General features: G+C 37.8%; 1 protein-coding gene across 3 annotated transcripts in view; it reads left to right on the top strand.

The window, feature by feature from the left end:
- The window catches only part of LOC117333956 (G protein-activated inward rectifier potassium channel 3-like), a 68,186-nt gene that overhangs the window by 17,471 nt on the left and 33,766 nt on the right, over window positions 1–16,949 (top strand). Inside the window, exon 1 of one of the 3 annotated variants that reach the window (XM_033893394.1) lies at window positions 14,390–14,518. The exons of 1 other annotated variant lie outside the window; for it this stretch is intronic. The gene's annotated coding sequence lies outside the window, so the exon portion shown is untranslated. Of the gene's footprint in view, window positions 1–14,389; window positions 14,519–14,757; window positions 15,072–16,949 lie in introns of those variants that run through there. One more of the 3 variants, XM_033893377.1, reaches the window with a different exon arrangement.

The raw sequence follows: 16,949 nt of genomic DNA, 5'->3' as shown, positions 1-16,949 counted from the left end.
TCAGGTAGTATCTCAACGGTCTACATCAGGTTGTATCTCAACAGTTTACATCAGGTTGTATCTCAACGGTCTACATCAGGTTGTATCTCAACGGTCTACATCAGGTAGTATCTCCACTAGGATGGTCTACATCAGGTTGTATCTCAACAGTCTACATCAGGTTGTATCTCAACAGTTTACATCAGGTTGTATCTCAACGGTATACATCAGGTTGTATCTCAACAGTCTACATCAGGTAGTATCTCAACGGTATACATCAGGTTGTATCTCAACGGTCTACATCAGGTTGTATCTCAACGGTCTACATCAGGTAGTATCTCAACTAGGACGGTCTACATCAGGTTGTATCTCAACGGTCTACATCAGGTAGTATCTCAACTAGGATGGTCTACATCAGGTTGTATCTCAACAGTTTACATCAGGTTGTATCTCAACGGTTTACATCAGGTTGTATCTCAACGGTCTACATCAGGTAGTATCTGAACTCTGACGGTCTACATGAGGTAGTATCTGAACTCTGAAAGTCTACATTGGGTAGTATCTGAACTCTGACGGTCTACATCAGGTAGTATCTGAACTCTGACGGTCTACATCAGGTAGTATCTGAACTCTGACGGTCTACATCAGGTAGTATCTGAACTCTGAAAGTCTACATCGGGTAGTATCTGAACTCTGACGGTCTACATCAGGTAGTATCTGAACTCTGACAGTCTGCATCGGGTAGTATCTGAACTCTGATAGTCTGCATCGGGTAGTATCTGAACTCTGAAAGTCTACATTGGGTAGTATCTGAACACTGACAGTCTATTGAGGTAGTATCTGAACTCTGAAAGTCTGTATCAGGTAGTATCTGATCTCTGACAGTCTGCATCGGGTAGTATCTGAACTCTGACAGTCTGCATCGGGTAGTATCTGAACTCTGACAGTCTACATCGGGTAGTATCTGAACGCTGACAGTCTACATCGGGTAGTATCTGAACTCTGACAGTCTACATCAGGTAGTATCTGAACTCTGATAGTCTGCATCAGGTAGTATCTGAACTCTGACAGTCTGCATCGGGTAGTATCTGAACTCTGATAGTCTGCATCGGGTAGTATCTGAACTCTGACAGTCTGCATGAGGTATGTTGTATCTGAACTCTGAAAGTCTACATCGGATAGTATCTGAACTCTGATAGTCTGCATCAGGTAGTATCTGAACTCTGACAGTCTACATCGAGTAGTATCTGAACTCTGACGGTCTACATGAGGGAGTATCTGAACTCTGAAAGTCTACATCAGGTAGTATCTGAACTCTGACAGTCTACATCAGGTAGTATCTGAACTCTGACAGTCTGCATCGGGTAGTATCTGAACTCTGATAGTCTGCATCGGGTAGTATCTGAACTCTGATAGTCTGCATCGGGTAGTATCTGAACTCTGACGGTCTACATGAGGGAGTATCTGAACTCTGACAGTCTGTATCGGGTAGTATCTGAACTCTGACGGTCTGTATCAGGTAGTATCTGAACTCTGACAGTCTACATCGGGTAGTATCTGAACTCTGACAGTCTACATCGGGTAGTATCTGAACGCTGACAGTCTACATCAGGTAGTATCTGAACTCTGACAGTCTACATCGGGTAGTATCTGAACTCTGATAGTCTGTATCAGGTAGTATCTGAACTCTGATAGTCTGTATCAGGTAGTATCTGAACTCTGATAGTCTGTATCAGGTAGTATCTGAACTCTGACGGTCTACATCAGGTAGTATCTGAACGCTGACGGTCTACATGAGGGAGTATCTGAACTCTGGCAGTCTGTATCGGGTAGTATCTCATTTCTGACGGTCTACATCATATAGTATCTCAACACTTGACTGTCTATGTCTAGTAATATCTCAACTCTAGCTTTCTATGCATCAGCCTAGGTGATGCTGTGATACCTGTAAGGTGAAATGCTTTGATACTGTAATGCAATTGCCTTGCATGTCATGAACGTTTTGTGATGTAAGTGTAGAGTAAATTGTAGTGGCAAACCTCCAGTGAAGATCAATGTCATATTAAATATTGATGACTGGAGTGATTTATAGTAAAATAGTATCAGCTTATCTATCATCTTCTGCTTACTGATTGCTGTACATGGAACGGTTATCTCTGCTGGGGAACTTACCTGGGTAATGGCCACAGGGAGGCGGACAGTTGTTAATTGTAGCAGAATTTTATTCATTAAAGACAATAAGGTGTACATGACTTTGTTATAGATATTGTAATCTATCACCATCAAAGTGTATTAGATAATGAGAATCTGTCCACTGGTGGTCATTACAATAGTCGTTCATGGTCAAGTCTCTGTCCATAGTATATGACTATAATCCATACGTCACAACAGTGACGAGGATATTGTGAGGATATAAACCCTGTAATAGATCTGGCCTTTTAGACCTTGAGTATAAGCTTACGCCATCATCATAAACCCTTGATTACTATAGGTGATGATAGATTTAGCCTCTCAGCCTTCAAGCTTATGGGGCGCCTGTTTATCAAATCGTCTGTTCATAGACATCAATATCCCATAGTGTATAGGGATGGGATTTTGGCGGGTATCTGTCAATACAGTGTCTTAAGACAATGACACACCTGAATGTATATAGATGGGACTTGGGCATCTGTCCATACCATGTCTAAGACAATGACACACCTGAATGTATATAGATGGGACTTGGGCATCTGTCCATACCATGTCTAAGACAATGACACACCTGAATGTATATAGATGGGACTTGGGCATCTGTCCATACCATGTCTAAGACAATGACACACCTGAATGTATATAGATGGGACTTGGGCATCTGTCCATACCATGTCTAAGACAATGACACACCTGAATGTATATAGATGGGACTTGGGCATCTGTCCATACCATGTCTAAGACATTGTCACTCCTGGATGTATAGATTATACTTGGCCATCTGTCAAAACAGCAACTTAAGACACCTACACTCTTGTATAGGGATACATGGGATTCGGGCATTTGTCCATACAGCATCTAAGACATCAACTTCTCTGGGTGTATATGTATTTGAGGGTGCCAAGGTCAAGGTCACCATTACTGTTTATAGAAAATCTTGGACATCACTCGTTAGTGATTTCATTTCTTGAGGGATTTTAATTGACCTATATGAAAAGGTCATTTATGAGAACATGTTAAGATGAATTTGTGTTTCAAGGTTCCAAGATCTAGGTGACATTTACTGTTTACCAAAAAAACCTTCAACCAATCCTACAAAATTGCATGGGAGACTTCTTATATAGATATTTTCTAGTTCTATTGTGATTGGTTGAATTACGAAAAACTTACACCAAAAATGGTTAAGAACCTACCATTAACATCTATTGGAAGTATTCGATGCCAATCTTGAAGATTCCAAAATTTTCTTGGCGAAATTTCTCATTTTAAAGGTATTCCCAGGCTGCGTGGTTTATGTATAATCACAGAAAATCACTCTAAATCGACTCTTAAACTTTCTGGTCCAGCATATTTACCTATAGACAGGACTGTGAATACATTTGTATGTATAAAGATATCCAAGATCAATAGAGTTGTCCTTAAAAATTTGAATAAAATAGCTATTTGTATTCCTATGAAGTCTAGAGTACCTATAGCCCCCCTGTATAGTATAACATTGAGGTTGTTTTGGCAGATTTCAACTTTACTTGTCTGAAAAGCTATTTGCCAGGTTCATTCCTTGCCTGAGAAACACAATCTGTCTATCTCTGCTATGTATATTTCGGTAGACTTATTGACGTAGATGCTAATGTTATACATTTGTATTCATGCCTGCTTCTTCAATAAAATATAGCTTTAGGTATTTAAATCTGAACTGTGTTCTTGAGTGGAGTCCATTGCCCTTTTGATCCACAAGGTTATATGGCCATTTTGTATTTGTTTTTTTAATGTATTAAAATGATGAATAATACAGTGCGGTCTTCTCCTCACCTTTAATCAGAACACTCGGACAATAATTCAGTATACCATTGTCATTCAGTCTTGTCTGTGGTGAAGTTGACTGTTCCACATTTTTCTTAAGTTCTTTTATGATTTTGACCAGCTTATCGTCCTCAAGTCGAACTGATTGTGTCGATAGGACGTTAAACAATACCAAATCCAACTAGACTTAATATCCTCACGACAGCTTCGATTGTGTGAGGATAAGTTTGAAGGTGTAGGATACATACTAGGGCTGTCACAGGTACAAATATTTTGCCCCGGGTACTCGGTCTTTACAACCTGACCCGTACCCGGTTACCCGTTGGCTGTAGTCTTGTAAGGTTGTAGCCCTGTCCGGACGTTTAGAGCTAGAACAGGAGAGGCCTTCGATATTATGAACATGGATTTGTTTATGTTAAATGAATACTTTGATTAGTTCTTACTTCTTAGTAGAACATTACTGATGAAGTCATGATATGTACTGATGAAAAGACATCGTATTGAGTCACGCTTCAATCAAGGAAGCCATGTTGTTTGGTTGACATACGTGCAGTTTGTTTTGCGCATGACCGGAAACACAGCTCTACCGTAATAACTCGGGTAAAGAGAACACACGAAAACGACATGATGAAAGTGAGCAGTTTTATACTATCATTATCGTCCATGACTTGTGCGAGGCTTGTGTATGGTTATTAGAGTAAATGTTTCTTTGGTGTCAATTCGAGGTTTCTCTAATGTGTGTGTTTCTTTGGTGTCAATTCGAGGTTTCTCTAATGTGTGTGTTTTTCCTTATGTACATTGCGGAGTTCCGAGTGTTACAAGAAAAATCTGTGTCGAGGCAGCACGTTTCGCAGCCCTGAGAAAGTGTCAATGTAACTGTTCATACAGGAGACATGTTTACTGAACACTAAAAACAATGTTTAATTATCTATATGTGATGACTCAAGTGTGTCAAAGCTATACGGTGTTCTTTGAAATACAATGCATTCCGCTTAATTGGGTTGCCTATTTGCGGGGACTTTTTACCCAATTAACCCACTTATGCAATAAGCCGAAATGCACGTCGCCATCTTAGATTTGGTCCGTAATGGTTGTCAAGACTTGGGTCAATTTTGGATGAAAATATTTGTGTTATTATTGTTAATAAACGGTGTTTTTGTTTGTGCTTTTACTGATGTCAAATTGTCATATTACTATTACTAATTGTATAAAAATACATGTATTAAAATAATAAAACCTTAAAGATTTTTCTTATTCGCGACACAGTAAAATCGTAGCACCTCAAATCGGGGGTCATACATCCCTGTTTCATCCACGTATTCCTAATTTGACATACAATCGAAGGACTCGCTGACAATTACAGCTAAAATCATTTATGTTTATCATAGAGACATTCTTATGTTCGCTATGAAGTTTAAAATATTCCATATTATTTTCAATTGCCAAAGCACAGAGATCGGAGAAACCGAGTTTATTTAGGTCGTTTCCTGTTCCTGTTATACGAACTTGACACTGGCAGTCACTGATAAAATAACACGAAATCCAATGTAATATTTTTAGCCCACATCATCAGATGTTGGGCTATTCAAATCGCCTTGCATCCGTGGTCCGTCGTCCGGCCGGCCGGCCGGCCGGCCGTAAACAATTCTTGTTATCGCTATTTCTCAGAAAGTACTGAAGGGATCTTTCTCAAATTTCATATATAGGTTCCCCTTGGTGCCTAGTTATGCATATTGCATTTTGAGACCAATCAGAAAACAACATGGCTGACAGGCAGCCATCTTGGATTTTGACAATTGAAGTTTGTTATCGCTATTTCTCAGAAAGCACTGAAGGGATCTTTCTCAAATTTCATATGTAGGTTCCTCTTGGTGCCTAGTTATGCATATTGCATTTTGGGACCAATCGGAAAACAACATGGCCGACAGGCAGCCATCTTGGATTTTGACAATTGAAGTTTGTTATCACTATTTCTGAGAAAGTACTGAAGGGATCTTTCTCAAATTTCAGGCGTAGGTTGCCCTTGGTCCCTAGTTATGCATATTGCATTTTGAGACCAATCGGAAAACAACATGGCCGACAGGCAGCCATCTTGGATTTTGACAATTGAAGTTTGTTATCGCTATTTCTGAAAAAGTACTGAAGGGATCTTTCTCAAATTTTATATGTAGGTTGCCCTTGGTCCCTAGTTATGCAGATTGCATTTTGGGACCGATTCGAAAACAACATGGCCTACAGACAGCCATCTTGGATTTTGACAATTGAAGCTTGTTATCACTATTTCTGAGAAAGTACTGAAGGGATCTTTCTCAAATTTCATATGTAGGTTGCCCTTGGTCCCTAGATATGCATATTGCATTTTGAGACCAATCAGATAACAACATGGCCGACAGACAGCCATCTTGGATTTTGACAATTGAAGTTTGTTATCGATATTTCTCAGAAAGAACTGAAGGGATCTTTCTGAAATTTGATATATAGGTTGCCCTTGGTCCCTAGTTGTGCATATTTCAATTTGGGACGAGTTGGATAACAACATGGCCGACAAGCAGCCATCTTGGATTTTGACAATTGAAGTTTGATATCGCTATTTCTAAGAAAGAACTGAAGGGATCTTTCTCAAATTTGATATATCTGTTGCCCTTGGTCCCTAGTTGTGCATATTTCATTTTGGGACCAGTCGGATAACGACATGGCCAACAGACAGTCATCATGGATTTTGACAACTGAAGTTTGTTATTGCTATTTTACAGAAGGTACTGAAGGGATCTTTCTCAATTTTCATATGTAGGTTCCCCTTGGTCCGTCGTATTGCATTTTTGGATCAATCAGAAAACATTGTCAACAGACAGCCATTATTGCTAAATCTCAAATTTCATATATAAGTTTCCCTTGTTTAAAAAGCACTGGAGTGATGTTTCTTAATTTACACAGATTAGTAAGAGGAAGGGAAAAAAAAAAGAGAAAAGATCTATCTGACATGGAACCTATAAAGATCATTCAATGGTGGGCGCCAAGATCCCTCTGTGATCTCTTGTTTAAATTGCCTTGCGTCCATGGCCGCCGTCCGTCCGTCCGTCCCTCCATCCGACCGTCTGTAAACAATTCTTGTTATCGCTATTGCTGAGAAAGTACTGAAGGGATCTTTCTCAAATTTCATAAGTAGGTACCCCTTGGTCTGTAGTTATGTATATTGCATTTTAGGACCGATCGGAAAAACAACATGGCCGACAGGCAGCCATCTTGGATTTTGACAATTGAAGTTTGTTATCACTATTTCTCAGAAAGTACTGAAGGGATCTTTCTCAAATTTCATAGGTAGGCTCCTTGGTCCCTAGTTATGCATATTTCATTTTGGGACCAGTCGGATAACGACATGGCCTACAGACAGCCATCTTGGATTTTGACAGCTGAAGTTTGTTATCGCTATTTCTCAGAAAGAACTGAAGGGATCTTTCTCAAATTTGATATATAGGTTGCCTTTGGTCCCTAGTTACACATATTTCATTTTGGGACCAGTCCGATAACAACATGGCCAACAGACAGCCATCTTGGATTTTGACAGTTGAAGTTTGTTATCACTATTTTACAGAAGGTACTGAAGGGATCTTTCTCAAATTTCATATGTAGGGACCCCTTGGTCCCTAGTTATGCTTATTAGCTTGTCTCTTCGAAGAAGAGTGAGAGCTTATGTTGTCACTCCGGCGTCGGCGTCAGCGTTGGTTTTCCAAATGTTAAATTTTTGGTGCAAGTGTTGAAAGGCATAGTAATTTATGGTAATATGGTCCCTGTGGGGGTCAAACTATCCCCTGCCGGAGTTAAACTAAAAGATTTTTTGGAAAAAAAACAGATTTTTGAACATTTTTGCGTTAAGTTTTTGGTGCAAGTGTCGAAAGGTATTAATACATCACTTTATAATTGTACTAGGGTGCTGATAATTGGCAATAGAGTTCCTCTGGGGTTAGACTATCCCCTGCCAGAGTTAAACTAAAAGATTTTTTGGGGAAAAAACCAGAATTTTCAAATTTTTGGACTTAGAATATTTCTGCGTTAAAGTTTTTGGTGCAAGTTTTAAGAGGTTTTAATACATCACTATATAATTGTACAAGGGTGCTGATATTTGGCAATAGAGTCCCTATGGAGTAAGACAATCCCTTCCTGGAGTAAAACTTTAAAAAAAAAAATAGGATTTTTTCTTTTTAAATCTGTGTTTTTTTAGCCCACCATCATCAGATGGTGGGCTATTCAAATCGCCCTGCGTCCGTGGTCCGTCGTCCGTCCGTCCGTAAACAATTCTTGTTATCGCTAATCCTTAGAAAGTACTGAAGGGATCTTTCTCAAATTTCATATGTTGGTTCCCCTTGGTGCCTAGTTATGCATATTGTATTTTGGGACTGATCGGAAAACAACATGGCCGACAGACAGCCATCTTGGATTTTGACCATTGAAGTTTGTTATCGCTATTTCTGAGAAAGTACTGAAGGGATCTTTCTCAAATTTCATATGTAGGTTCCCCTTGGTGCCTAGTTATGCATATTGCATTTTGGGACCGATCGGAAAAGAACATGGCCGACAGGCAGCCATCTTGGATTTTGACCATTGAAGTTTGTTATCGCTATTTCTGAGAAAGTACAGGAGGGATCTTTCTCAAATTTCATATGTAGGTTCCCCTTGGTGCCTTGTTATGCATATTGCGTTTTGGGACCGATCGGAAAGCAACATGGCCGACAGGCAGCCATCTTGGATTTTGACCATTGAAGTTTGTTATCGCTATTTCTGAGAAAGTACTGAAGGGATCTTTCTCAAATTTCATATGTGGGTTTCCCTTGGTGCCTAGTTATGCATATTGCATTTTGGGATCGATCGGAAAACAACATGGCCGACAGGCAGCAATCTTGGATTTTGACAATTGAAGTTTGTTATCGATATTTTTAGCCCACCATCATCAGATGGTGGGCTATTCAAATCGCCCTGCGTCCGTGGTCCGTCGTCCGTCCGTCTGTCCGTCCGTCCGTCCCTCCGTCCCCCCGTCCCTCCGTCCGTCCGTAAACAATTCTTGTTATCGCTATTTCTCGGAAAGTACTGCAGGGATCTTTCTCAAATTTCATATGTAGGTTCCCCTTGGTACCTAGTTATGCATATTGCATTTTGAGACCAATCGGAAAACAACATGGCCGACAGGCAGCCATCTTGGATTTTGACAATTTAAGTTTGTTATCGCTAATTCTCAGAAAGCACTGAAGGGATCTCTCCCAAATTTCATATGTAGGTTCCTCTTGGTGCCTAGTTATGCATATTGCATTTTGAGACCAATCGGAAAACAACATGGCCAATAGGCAGCCATCTTGGATTTTGACAATTGAAGTTTGTTATCGCTATTCCTAAGAAAGTACTGAAGGGATCTTTCTCAAATTTCATATTAATTTTCCCCTTGATGCTTAGTTACGCATATTGCATTTTGAGACTAATCGGAAAACAACATGGCCGACAGGCAGCCATCTTGGATTTCGACAATTGAAGTTTGTTATCACTATTTCTAAGAAACTAATGAAGGGATCATACTGAAATTGCATATGTAGCTTCCCCGCGGTGTCTAGTTATGCATATTGCATTTTGAGACCAATCAGAAAACAACATGGCCGACAGGCAGCCATCTTGGATTTTGACAATTGAAGTTTGTTATCGCTATTTCTGAGAAAGTACTGAAGGGATCTTTCCCAAATTTCATATTTAGGTTCCCCTCGGTGCTTAGTTATGCATATTGCATTTTGATACTGATCGAAAAACAACATGGCTGACAGGCAGCCATCTTGGATTTCGACAATTGAAATTTGTTATCGCTATTTCTAAGAAACTAATAAAGGGATATTCTTGAAATTTCATATGTAGGTTCCCCCTGGTGCCTAGTTATGCATATTGCATTTTGAGACCAATCGGAAAACAACATGGCCGACAGGCAGCCATCTTGGATTTTGACAATTGAAGTTTGTTATCGCTATTCCTCAGAAAGTACTGAAGGGATCTTTCTCAAATTTCATATTTAGGTTCCCCTTGATGCTTAGTTATGCATATTGCATTTTGAGACTAATCGAAAAACAACATGGCCGACAGGCAGCCATCTTGGATTTCGACAATTGAAGTTTGTTATCGCTATTTCTCAGAAAGCACTGAAGGGATCTTTCTCAAATTTCATAAGTAGGTTCCTCTTGGTGCCTAGTTATGGATATTGCATTTTGAGACCAATCAGAAAACAACATGGCCGACAGGCAGCCATCTTGGATTTTGACAATTGAAGTTTGTTATCGCTATTTCTCAGAAAGTAATGAAGGGATCTTTCTCAAATTTCATACACAGGTTCCCCTCGGTGCCTAGTTATGCATATTGCATTTTGAGACTAATCAGAAAACAACATGGCCGACAGGCAGCCATCTTGGAATTTGACAATTGAAGTTTGTTATCGCTATTTCTCAGAAAGTACTGAAGGGATCTTTCTCAAATTTCATATGTAGGTTCCCCTCAGTGCCTAGTTTTGCATATTGGGACCAATCCAAAAACAACATGGTCGACAGACAGCCATTATTATTTTATATATAGGTTCCCCTTGTTTGAAAAGTACTAGCTATAGAGGGCTGGTTCTGAATTTACACAGATTAGTAAGACTTAGAGGAAGGGAAAAGTAGAGAAAAGATCAATCTGACATGGAACCTATGAAGATCATTCAATGGTGGGCGCCAAGATCCCTCTGGGATCTCTTGTTGAGAAAGTACTGAAGGGATCTTTCTCAAATTTCATATGTAGGTTCCCCTTAGTGCTTAGTTATGCACATTGCATTTTGGGACTGATCGGAAAACAACATGGCCGACAGGCAGCCATCTTGGATTTTGACAATTGAAGTTTGTTATCGCTATTTCTGAGAAAGTACTGAAGGGATCTTTCTCAAATTTCATATGTAGGTTCCCCTTGGTGCCTAGTTATGCATATTGCATTTTTGAGACTAATCAGAAAACAACATGGCCGACAGGCAGCCATCTTGGATTTTGAAAATTGAAACTGGTTATCGCTATTTTTAAGAAACTAATGAAGGGATCTTCCTGAAATTTCATATCGAGGTTCCCCCAGGTGCCTATAGTTATGCATATTGCATTTTGAGACCAATCGGAAAACAACATGGCTGACAGGCAGCCATCTTGGATTTTGACAATTGAAGTTTGTTATCGCTATTTCTCAGAAAGTAGTTAAGGAATCTTTCTCAAATTCCATATATAGGTTCCCCTTGGTGCCTAAATCTTAAATTTTATATATAGGTTTCCCTTGTTTGAAAAGTACTAGAGGTTTCATCTGAATTTACACAGATTATTAGTAAGACTTAGAAGAAGAGAAAAGTAGAGAAAAGATCAATCTGACATGGAACCTATGAAGAACATTCAATGGTGGGCGCCAAGATCCCTCTGGGATCTCTTGTTTGTTTTTGTTTTTAAATCTTTGGACTTTGTGTTAAGTTTATATTGTGAGTGTTGAAAGGCATAGTAATACATGGTATTAGGTTCCCTGTTGGGGTTAAACTATCCTTTTCCTGAGTTAAACTGAAATGTTTTTTTGAGGAAAAAACACATTTTTCAAAAAATTTCGTGCAAATGTTGAAAGCTTTTTAACACATCACTTTATGATTGGACTAGGGTGCTGATATTTGGTAAAAGAGTCCCTATGGAGTTACACTATCCTTTCTTGGGGTGAAACTGAATATAAAACAATATGAAAACGTCACAATAGACAATTTATACCGGTCCACATTTTTCAAGGGAGACAACTATCATTAGGATATGTTGTCAAAAAATTGAAGAAATATGTCCAAAAGCAATTACATTTGTGTTTAATATCTTCATTTAATCTACAATAGCATAATTTGTCTCCCAAATGTTTGTCAATAAATAATTTATATATATATAAATTGGTATGGTTTTGAAAATTGCATGAATTCACAAAACATAATCTGATCAAGTAAACAATATAAATATCATTAATGCAATTTGCGAAACCATTCCAATTAATATATTCTAATTATTTATTGACAAACATTTGCGAGACAAGCTATGCTGTTCTCCAACAGCTCTTGTTGCATTTTGGAGCCAATCTGAAAACACCACGGCTGACAAGCAGCCATCTTGGATTTTGACAGTTGAAGCTTGTTATCACTATTTTACAGAAGGTACTGAAGGGATCTTTCTCAAATTTCATATGTAGGTTCCCCTTAATCCGTCGTATTGCATTTTTGGACCAATCTGAAAACATGGTCGAAAGACAGCCATTATCGCTAAATCTCAAATTTTATATTATAAGTTCCCCTTGTTTGAAAAGTGCTGGAGGGATGTTTCTGAATTTACACAGATTAGTAAGAGTAAGGGGAAATAGAGAAAAGATCAATCTGACATGGAACCTATAAAGATCATTCAATGGTGGGTGCCAAGATCCCTCTGGGATCTCTTGTTGATAAATGTGTTGGATTTTATAACATCTTCTATTTGAACCTGCATTGCTTGTACAAGTGTGTCAAACATGCTGTGTCAAGTCTGTTATTAATTATTTTAAGTATATACCATTAATTAAATTTCATGCTGCCTAAATCCACAAAAAAATGATTATTCAATAGATAAACTGTATTTCATGTCTTTCAACTAAGATATTGAGAATATAATTATGGGCCAGGTTAACATATCATAATATAAAATTTCCTTCTAGTCTGTCTATAATTGACTTTTGCTAATATAAAAAGCACGTAATGATATCCGATATACATAGATTTGCCCTGGTATAATGTGAATAATAGCCTTCATTTTTTTCAAACTTTTTAAATAGTTTAAAATGAATGTGATCTGAAAATTAAATATTACTTATTATGTAGTACTTAAAATAGTATTAAATATATGTACTTGTGCTATTATGTCAAACAAACTAAAGACATGCTATTTTTTCATGTTTAATTAAACTTAAAAATTGGGGGGGAAAATATGAAGTTTTTAATTTTGACATCATAACTCTACTTATATGTGGTCATGACATGGGCTATAGAACCATTTCATAGTCACTCAATGTTTTAAAGTAGGTGGTATTATATGGTTAAGTTAGTGGGATATAAAATAATTTTTTTTTTTTTTTTAAAGAATGGAGAACCATAAATGAAATAAGTAGACAGTAAGTAAACTACAAAATATGTTGAGGTTTCTGTATAGTAAAGTCTGTGTTGCCCTTCTGTGTGTACACATGGATCTGTCAATCTGTTCATGAATTTGTGTTTTGGACTGTGTATGTGTAATGTTCAGCTGCTGTGACAGGCCCAAGATTTATATATCTTACCTGCATGCATCTTTAGTATAGAATCTTGTATGTCTTACCTGCAGGTGTCTTCCCTGTAGATAATATATCTAGCCTGTAGATATCTTACTGTAGATAATATATCTAACCTGTATATATCTTACTGTAGATATCTAGCCTGTAGATATCTTACTGTAGATAATATATCTAGCCTGTAGATATCTTACTGTAAATATCTAGCCTGTAGATATCTTACCTTTAGATGCATTATATATCTTATCATTAGATGACTTGCCTGTGTGCATCTAACCTGTAGATAGCTTATCTGTAGATATCTTACCTGTTTATGTCTACTTGCAGATATCTTACCTGTAGATATCTTACCTTGTACATAGCCTACCTTGTACAAAGCTTACCTGTGGATATCTAATATGTAGATATCTTACCTGTGGACATCTAATGTGTAGATATCTTACCTGTGGATATCTTATGTGTAGATATCTTACCTGTGGATATCTAATGTGTAGATATCTTACCTTGTACATAGCTTACCTGTGGATATCTAATGTGTAGATATCTTACCTGCGGATATCTTATGTGTAGATATCTTACCTGTGGATATATAATGTGTAGATATCTTACCTGTGGATATCTAATGTGTAGATATCTTACCTGTGGATATCTTATGTGTAGATATCTTACCTGTGGATATCTAATGTGTAGATATCTTACCTGTGGATATCTAATGTGTAGATATCTTACCTGTGGATATCTTATGTGTAGATATCTTACCTGTGGATATATTATGTGTTAGATATCTTACCTGTGGATATCTAACGTGTAGATATCTTACCTGTAGATATAATATTGGTGATTGCCTGTATAGATATTAAATTGGTGGTACTTACTTGTTTATAAATGAGGTATTTGATTATCTTATTTGCGTTGAAACTTAAATGTTTGGACATGTTTATCCCGTCTTTTGTATGGGTAGAATAGGAAAACTGTGTATTTAAATTGTTATAAATGGTAGTGGAGCAAGAAGACGGTGAGTTCAGGCGGCAGTCTGATTTATATTTAGCCGGGATAAATTGGTGTATCTGGGTATAGGGGTGTATCCATCCTGTGTATTTGTACGGTGTAGACGTTCGTAATTTATGTACTCCTGTGATGTCAATCATAGACGCCGATCAAAGACTAATCAGGATTAACTGATCCAAATTGATTGATTTTTCAACAGGTAGGTTAATATCTTAACAAAGGGTAAGTTTTGTCACAGGATAAGGTCAAGGTAACATGATGAGGGAGGGGGGAGGCGGCTTTTAACCTATTACGAAACAAGCTGAGACATGGATAGGCTATCTGACTGATTTTACCAAGCATAAACGTAACTTGATATGTATTAGATCCACTCACTGCCCACAAACATATGCTGATACCATTGTTATAGACACACAATACCTTTTGACTTCGGCTTTGTCGGGTACTGTTGTGTACTAATTACTCAGACCAGATGTGTACTTGAGCTTCGAGATGTGGTCGGACTAGGTCGTGTGGGGACAGCACATGCTTGTGTACAGATTGTAGGGGACAGATTTGTACAGGAAACCTGTTATTGTGAGCACTTGTTGTGCTTTATACCGAGGGAAAATGTGTTCAGTGGATTATAGAACTTCCTACTCTCAGGCCTGTAGCCTCAGGAGGAATACATAGCCTCCACTAATCTGTCACTTCCTATGTTTGAGGAAACATTACACGTATTTTCAGTACAACACACAGATCAACACAATGAGGTAAGATTTCACATGGCAAGGTATATGAGAAAGTATACATGTGCATTACTACTTTAAAGTAATCCTTTAATCAGAGTTACATACTAATGTTTTTTTCTTTCTGGATAGCTGTATACCAGGAGTATAACAATTACATTGTCTACAATACATAATACACACATTATATAAAAATATGCAAACTATCATTGTACCAGCAACTTATCTACTTACTCAAGGCAATTAATTGTTAAAGTCGCAAATCAGAAAACTATTGGGTATACTTGAGTTTCTTGCTTCTTTGATCTCAGGCCTGTCCACACCTATTTGTAACAGACACTGTAGCACACACGCAAACATCTTTATTTTCTTTCCTTTTTTTTATAATTAAAGAAAATATATTGTAAAATAACAATGATTAAGTGTCACAGTATAATCACTATTTCATTATATTTGTCAAAGTCCTGAATGTGTTTGTAACTGCCCATGGGATTGAATTAAGAGTATTGCAGACATATATATACATTGATCTGCATCACGTCTTTTCAATACCTAATGTAATGCGTTTGTTTTTGGTGTATGATTGGTTAAAAGATGGGACATTAGGGGGGCCACAACTTCTAGATTAAATTTTGAATTTATCTCGATAACTAAAAGGTTGTTAATCATGAGAAATTACGTACTTGCTCTTTTAAATAATATATTATACGAACAATTTAAAAGCAAATACAGAGTTAAGAATATAGTAAGGGTTTTAGCAAAGGACTAGACAACAGACAGCACATCTTGGTTATGGAGTACTACATCATTATATCAAAAGTAGGTCACTGTGACCTATATTTCACACTTCACTAACTTTGAAAAAATGAAAATAACCTTTATTTATTGTCGTGTACATGGTAACAAGCAACATAAGCTCTGTAGAGCTTTTATTACGATGCCGCTGAGGGAACAAATATTGTTTGAATGTTGGAGGAAAACCAACGTGCCATCGGTGGGGAAACAACAAACCCAACAGACATCATCCCCTGTCGCCAGCGGCTCGAACCCACGTTCTAGGGGAGAGTGGTCTGAAGCTCATGCATGACTACACTGACGACTGTCAGCTCATTAGCGATCACGGCTACCGAGGCATCCATTTTGATATGCATATTTGTTTAGCTACACACAAAATATATTTCATTCAAAAGGAAAACCAACTGCTCAGGAATATGAATATCCCAATTATTAGATCTATATGGAAACTCATAATGAAAAACCTATTTCATCAAAGATTTAGCCAAAAATGTAATGAGGTAGTTCAAATTGAAACGGGAAGTTTATTTTTTGGACACAAGTATTGCCCGCTTTACGGAATTTATGTCTACACATTTTACAAACCAGTAGAGTTTGTTCTGAGGGAGTTATTTTGCAATGTGACAAAGTGTGTTATATATCCGACTCGATTCAGCAGCTGTGGTGTGTACACAGGTGCTGTCAAGTCCAACTATAGATTTAATCGGTAGAGTCTCTTTTTGTGTGGCCTGATCTTCACATTGACAGCTTCTCACATCATTGCCATTTTGTCATATGCTACAGTATTGACTCTAAGCCAACAAGCAGGCTACTCCATGATCTGAGGGCGTGCAACAATCCCAGCCTGATAACATAGTACTGGACCGATCGAAACACTTACTGATTTATGCCATGTGAAATGTGTAGAATTTCTCAACAAAAGTATATATTGCATACACCATGCACTCATTGTTATTCCTGATACAAGTGTCAAAGCATCATATATAGGTCCATATTTTCCTGTTTGATTCAAATTCCATACAGAGGAGTCTATATCGGTCATGTATCTACACAAATGCTGACCATCCAGTAAGATTAATATTTGATGATGCAATTGATTATTGAGGG

This window comes from Pecten maximus, chromosome 1 (assembly GCF_902652985.1).
Source record: "Pecten maximus chromosome 1, xPecMax1.1, whole genome shotgun sequence".
Classification (NCBI taxonomy): Eukaryota; Metazoa; Mollusca; class Bivalvia; order Pectinida; family Pectinidae; genus Pecten; species Pecten maximus.
Note: the sequence above shows the minus strand (reverse complement) of the source record. Positions and strands in the feature narration are given on the sequence as shown.